At 52.6% G+C, this 7,280-nt stretch overlaps 1 protein-coding gene across 3 annotated transcripts in view; it reads left to right on the forward strand.

Moving 5' to 3' along the window:
• The window catches only part of SHANK2 (SH3 and multiple ankyrin repeat domains 2), a 544,903-nt gene that overhangs the window by 81,881 nt on the left and 455,742 nt on the right, over nt 1-7,280 (forward strand). The window lies entirely within an intron of this gene.

The raw sequence follows: 7,280 nt of genomic DNA on the forward strand, positions 1-7,280 counted from the left end.
CCTCTTCATGCACTGCCAGCAGCACCTGCTGCCTGCAGGGACGGAGGCCAAGCGTCGGGGGCACAGAGACCAGCCTTGCAGCGGCAACGCGCACAGTGGGCGCCTTGGCAGGCGGGCTCCCAGCACCCAGGAGGGCCCTGCCTCTTCCCCTGCCGCTCTGTGCCCCCCACTTCCTGGGGTGTGCAAGCTGTGTCCGGTGTGCCCTTCCCCACGCTGCCTGTTGGCCACGTCCTAGCTGTCCCTGGAGGCCCAGGCCCAATGCTGTTTGTAGCATCGCCCGCGAGGAAGACTGTCGTTCTGGGGTGGACGTGCGTGAGGTACCTGGGGGTGCAGGAGAGGGGTCTTCCCGGCCGTGGTTCCATTTCAGCGGGGCCTCGGAAGATGGAGGAGGGTTTCCCTCGGGCGAGGGCATGGCAGGTGACAGGGACGCACGCGGGAAGCCTGGAGGGGGGGCACCTGGCAGTGGGGTACAGTGTGGCGAGGGACCCATTGGGCTGGGCTGGGCTGGACTTGAACCCCCCGAGGACACTGTCCAGGGTCTGGCTACTGGGTACGGCGTCTGGGCCAATGGGGAGGCTGAGATGGGTCGGGGAACCCAGGAGGGGCTTTCTGGAGGCCGGCAGATGGCAGACCCACAGTCAGGCTGAGTGGGCACCTCTGGCTGGGAATTCTTGTCTCTCGGATGTAGACGGCCTCTGGGGCGCTCTGGAAGGGGAGTCGGGTGTACCACGTCCAGCCTTTGTACTTGAAGGCCCTGATGGGGAAGGGGCCGCGCTTGGGATCAGAGGGACTTGGCCGCGGGGGGTGGGGGGAAAGGCTCACTGCACCACCACCTGGCCATTTGGTGCAGGTACATCACGTGGTCTCTGACCCGGGACCTCATCTCCTGGTGTCCGGGGGTCTAATGAATAGGTTTGGTGCCTCGGGGTTGGGGTCTCTGCTCTCCCAGGAGACCTCTGCTCGTGGTCTCCCCCAGCCCTGCTCTCTGGGGAGGGGCCCTACATGGGCTGAGGGTGCTGTGCTCCTGACACTGGTCATCTAAGAGCGAGGCCAGACGGCCCTACCTTCTAGGGAGAGCTCAGGGCGACCTGAACCCCAGAATGAAGCCAGCAATGTGGCTGTCCCGGCATTCAGCTCTTCCTTTTTTTTTTTTTAAGATTTTTATTTTTTTTGATGTGGACCTTTTTTTTTTAAGTCTTCCTTGAATTTGTTACAATATTGCTTGTGTTCTATGTTTCGGTTTTTTGGCCCAGAGGCATGTGGGATCCTAGCTCCCTGACCAGGGATCGAACCCACATCCCCCTGCACTGGACGGTCCCAACCACTGGGACCGCCAGGGAAGTCCCAGCTCTTCTCTCTTCCATGTCATTTAACACCTCTTATAAAAGTTAACAAGATTATTAGAAAAACGTCGTCATATGGAAAAGCACAGATGCCAGTGCCAGAAGTGGTTGTCAGTAACATTTAATGAACATTTCAGACGTGTCTCTCCAAAGGGTTACAGGTAACAGGTGGCCGTGTATGGATGGAAATACGTGGGTAAGGCTCAAAGTACACACGCCATTAATAAGTCAACACCATTATGATGATTTCATTTGACTCTAAAAGGAGAAAAAGTCAGTGAAGGAAATGTTGAACTTTAGTTATTTTATTTTATTTTTTTGCCATAAGGGAGACTGTTTCCAAATGAATCTATAAACTTAAAAGAAACAATTACAAAACACTGGAAGGCTGAAATCTTTGTTGTCATTTTTGATTACAGCTTGTTGCCTCCTTTTTTATTGCTGTAAGGAACTTAGTGTTCTCTCCTTGTATTGTTTGGGGTGGATTAAGCTGATAGCTGTGATAAACAGACCTCCAGATCTCAGGCACTTGACCCATAGATGCTTTATTTCCCGGTCCACTGGGGATGGGCAGGAATGAAGAGGTGGCGGTAGCAGTTCTGGTCCATGCAGCCATTCAGGGACTCAGGCTCCTCCAGCCGGGTAGTGGGGACATGGCCTGGCCTCTGGAGTCCTCCCCCGGGTCTCCTGTATCTGCTCAGAGGATGAGGCAGGGAAAAGAGATAACCCATGGACCACGTCTCTCCTCCCACCTTCCCTCACGTCCTCCGCAGGCTGCACCTGACCCCAAGCACCTGACCACAGAGGAGGGTGGGGAATGTAGTTTAGCTCTGAACCTGGGAAGGAAAAGGTCACAGTGTGTGGAGAACAGGCAGCCGTTTGCACGTGCACACGCATGCACACACACGTGTACACACGCGGCCTCTCCTCACCACCCCCCGACTCTTGTTGGTGTCGAGCTCTCTGCACGTGGCCACTGTCCACCCCATGTAACACGCAACCTGCTGCAGCGCTCAGAGCCCCGGCATCTCTCAGGCCGTCTTCCAGGTTCACTGCTCATTGCTGGGTGGACAGTGGCCTTCTCGTCACAGCTCTTCATTTCATTCCACCTCTTAAGTGGATGGAGTTGACCGTCCAGGGTTTTTTCAGGAAGAGGTCCTGGGGGCAGTGCTTCCGCAGTGAACGGCCCACTGGTCTCATCACTGGCGGTCGGGATGTTCTTTGAAGTCTCCTTGATCCAGGGAGTCCTGGGCCGTCGTCCACAGGTGACACACAGGTGAGGATCCTGCGAGCCTCTGGTTGCATCTTCATCCATGGATCAGTATGCAGCCTTGTTGTAGGTGCGTTTCTGTGTGAAGAATGTTACTTAATACGTAGAGTTGACTCACTATTAACACCGAGCTCACGGTCAGCAGCCTGTAACTCACACCTGGATGCAGCTCAGCTGACATGTGATTTCTCCCCGAGGCACGTCACAGCCTTTTCACCCATGGACACCAGACCCCACTTCAGCATTGTGCCCAGGGACCGTTTTAAACAGCAAAATCAGCAACAGAAAGCACAGAAATGCAAAAACGGAGCACTGAATAGACTAGGATAAGGACACTTGTTTACAAGATCACAGCTGACACAGAAGGCAGCAGGTCCTCTGTTCAAACTCAGCTGGGAACGGGCACGTCTGTGCTGTGTCTGTAAGCGGTCACAGAGGTGCCACAAGAATTGATTTGAGGTTCCCAGTAAATTTCAGCAAGTAGGCAAATTCCCAGATACGGAATCTGCAAATAACAAGCATCAACGATGTGCTTGAAATCGTCGGCTTGCGTGTGGTTTTCCTGTGGGATCTTTGAGTCAGTTCCCGCCCCACGTTGCCCCAGATCTGCAGGGATGTTGTTCCATGGTCCGCTTGCCCTGAACTCGCTTTGGACACGCCTTGTCGGGGACTTGGTGTTTTTCTTTCCTGGATTCCTAAAGAATCCGTTTTAGTTGCTAGACCAGGAAGTGTTTGGTGCTGGCCGTTCTGTGTTTCCTGGAAAAGCTTCTGATATGCAGGTGCTGCTTGCGTTCTGCTTCACAGATTTTTCCTTTTTTCTCCTCCCCTCTGGGGGAAGCGTTCTGTGTTTCAGAGCCAAAATTGCTTTTTTTTTAATTGAAGTATAGTTGATTTACAGTGTTATGTTAGTGTCACGTGTCCAGCAAAGTGATTCAGTTATACCTATGCATATATATCTATTCTTTTTCAAATTCTTGTCCATGATAGGTTATTACGAGATATTGAGCATAGTTCCCTGTGCTATACAGTAGGTTCTTGTTTATCTATTTTATATATAGTGATACGTATCTGTTAATGCCAAACTCCTAATTTATCCCTCCCCCCCTTTCCCCTTTGGTAACCATATGTGTGTTTTCTATGTCTGTGAGTCTCTCCCTGTTTTGTAAATAAGTTCATTTGTGTCATATTTTAGATTCCACATATAAGCAATATATTTGTCTTTGTCTGTCTGACTTACTTCACTTAGTATGACAATCTCTAGGTCCGTCCATGTTGCTGCAAATGGCATTATTTCGTTCTCTTTTATGGCTGAGTAGTATTCGTCTGTGTGTGTGTGTGTGTGTGTGTGTGTGTGTACCAAATCTTCACACCAGGGAAGCCCCGCAAATCTTCTTTATCCATTCATCTGTCAATGGACACTTAGGTTGCTTCCATGTCGTGACTGTTGTAAATAGTGCTGCAATGAACGTCGGGATACACGTATCTTTTTGAATTATGGTTTCTCAGGGTATATGCCCAGGAGTGGGATCGTAGGATCATCTGGTAGCTCTGTTTCCAGTTTTTTCAGGAACCTCCATGCTGTTCTCCAGAGTGGGGACACGGTTGCTCTCATATGGGCTTTTCCTTCTCTGGTTCTGTCCTCTTTTCTCTAATTGCTTTGATCACCTGGCGTTTTCCCTGTTTGTTCTTTCTTTACGGTATCTTCAGGTGCGTCCATTCTGTCCTGTGCCTTCTGATTTGTCACCGTCTTGTTTGGCCTTCCCATTTGTTTTCATAGCCCCGTGCTCGCTGTTTTGGAAGATTATTCTTTTGAGTTATTTGTTTGTAGAATTGGTTTCACGGCTTCTTATTTTCCTCCTTAGCGTGAAGTACTGAGACCTTTCTTCTTCCTAATCGGGGTATATTTGCATCCAGAATAGATGAACCAGGTGTCTGAGTTTTGCGTGCCGTCCTTCTTCCTCTTCGCCGTTTCTTTCCCCGTGACGTCTCTGTTATTTCTTTACTGTTTCTCCTGACCTGTTCCTGTGGTTCTTCAGTGACTTGCTACTCTTTGTTGTGGTCACGAGAGTGAGTCGGACTTGGGGGTCTGTCTCTTGGCTCTTTTAGACACAAACGCCCAGGTGTGGGGAGTGTTGATTCTTTTTAGGAGGTCCAGGCTCTTTCTTTGGAGATTTTTCTGGTGCAGGGAGCTGTCCCGTTCTCGTGTATGGACACCCCCAGCCCTCGGAGCACCCCCAGTTAGCAAGCAGCCCTCGGGGGGGTCTCCTTTTGTATCCCCAACCCTTGCCCAGTCAGAGGAGGGAAGAGAGAAGGGCCCCGTGTTCACGTCTGTCCAGGTTTGAGTATATTGACACAAAATGTCTGGAGTTTTGTCCCTGCCAGTACCACTTCCGGGAATGAAGGTCAGGAGTTTTCCCCTGGAGGATTCAGTTTCTCTGGGGTGTACGAGAAGGATGTTTATGGCCTTAGTTGTGCCCATTTTCCACTTTGGGTGCTTTTGGGGGTGGCTTTCATCATTTGGGGTCACTGGGTTGGACCTGGCTTCACCTCTTCTCGGCCCCTGGGTGCTGTACTGCTCATCCAAAGACCCTCCCTGGTGGGGACCTGGGTGACCCCCGCCAGCCCGGCATGGACCTGTCCTCACGCTGCAGGGTTTAACCCTTTGAGCCCCTGAATTCTGTTACTGTTTATCGATGCTGGAGGGGTTTGGGGGACTGGAGAAGCACTCGCCTCCGATTTCAGACCCCAGACGCAAATGGGAATGTGGAGGAAGGGGAGATGATGTGTCCCTTCCCCACCTGTCGCCCCAGATGGGTTGCCTGCGTGCCCGGGGCCAGTACTGAAGGTCTCCGAGGCCGGGGCCCGGCCCCCCTGCAGGTGTGAAGTGAGCCTCGCAGGCTGGGCTCACAAACGTCTGTGACCTCGAGGGCTGTCCCTGCTCAAAGCCTGTCTGTCTGAACAGTCCACCCCAGGGGGCACTTATCACAACAGGGAGAGAGGCCGTCTGCCAGCCTGGCTGCTGGGAGGCCCCGAGGGCGGCCAGGCCACGGTGTGGGACGTCAGGGAAGGTTGTCACAGGCCGACTGACAGCGAGTGGCCCGGAAGGTACTCTGTCCTCAGGCCACAGGCTTTGGGGACCTGTCGGGAGTTGCTGATGGAGAAATACCTGTTCTGCAGGCCCAGAATTACCAAAATTCTTCCCGAAAGGAAGATCCTCCCAGGGGTTTGGTCTCTACTCCCAGGAGCATAACTGTTTCCAGAACCTTCTGAGGACCACCTCTCTTCTCTTCACTTTGTCCAACACAAACAAAGGCCCTGGAGCCTGAGACTAGCAGTCCCTCGGGTATGAGCGCTCAGGACAGTGGCCGTTCTTCCCGCCTGAAGGCCCTTGCCGGGGTGAGTCCTGGAGCTGGGGGCTCGAGACGGGCCTGGACTCCTGCCCAGAGGATTCGCAGAGCTGCCAGGCGGGTTCATCAGCCCAGTGCCTGCTCACGGCTTCTCCAGAAGCTCACGTGGCGGTCCCTCTTCTGCCCCAGGTGGAAGAGGTTCCCTCTGTAACCAAAAGTGGGGTCCAGCCGCTCGCTGCTCTAAAGCCAATAAAGGGGCAAGGTTGGTGGAAAGGAACGTTTGCTTTATTACAGAGGCAATGGGTGGGACACAGGGCAGATGTCTACAGGCCAGCTCCCCTCCCCTGACGATCAGTGGGCAAGAGCTTTTTTTTTTTTTGATGTTGGGGGTAGGAGTTTATTAATTAATTAATTTATTTTTGCTGTGTTGGGTCTTCGTTTCTGTGCAAGGGTTTTCTCTAGTTGCGGCGAGCGGGGGCCACTCTTCATCGCGGTGCACGGGCCTCTCACTATCGCGGCCTCTCTTGTTGCGGAGCACAGGCTCCAGACACGCAGGCCCAGTAGTTGTGGCGCACGGGCCTAGTTGCTCCGCGGCACGTGGGATCTTCCCAGACCGGGGCCCGAACCCATGTCCCCTGCATTGGGAGGCAGATTCTCAACCACTGCACCACCAGGGAAGCCCCAAGAGCTTTTATAGATGGAGCAAGAAACAGCACAGTCAGCTCTGACGGTCCTCTTGACATTGGTCATGCGGTGGTCTGATCAGCATCATCTTGACTGTTTTAAAGACAGTTAATGCTCACTTCCAGGATGGGTTTGTTCCCATTTCCTTGAGGCCAGTGCTCCGAATTGTGGTAGCTTATGTCACAGCTACAGTCTGGTCATCATGTAATTAAGTTCTTCCACCTGGTGGCTTTCCGTATCTAAAATAGCTCAAAGGACATGGCTCAGAATATTATCTCTAGCCCTTGAGGAGGAACTAAAGGTCCTTGACTTTGCTTAATGACTGAACTATTATTATTTGGGCTCCTTTGACTGTTTTCCTTTGTTTCTGCATTTTCTCACCTCTCTGATTAAACCTATTGTTTGGCTAAGACGAAAGGCAGGCAGAGGACATGGCGGGCGGGGGGGAAAGGCCATAGGGTCCTGCTCCGTTTCACCTCCCCAGGTGGGGTCTGGACCTGCTTCTCCTGAGTGACTGCTGTTTCTGCATCTCAGTGGGACTGGAGTGTTGAACCGTGGATGGAGAATCTCTGGCAGTACTGATACTCCTTCCAGGAAGCCTCCCCGGGGGCCCCCGCACGCGCCGATGAGCAGAAT

Source organism: Neophocaena asiaeorientalis, unplaced genomic scaffold, assembly GCF_003031525.2.
Source record: "Neophocaena asiaeorientalis asiaeorientalis breed wild unplaced genomic scaffold, Neophocaena_asiaeorientalis_V1.1 scaffold43, whole genome shotgun sequence".
Lineage (NCBI taxonomy): Eukaryota > Metazoa > Chordata > Mammalia > Artiodactyla > Phocoenidae > Neophocaena > Neophocaena asiaeorientalis.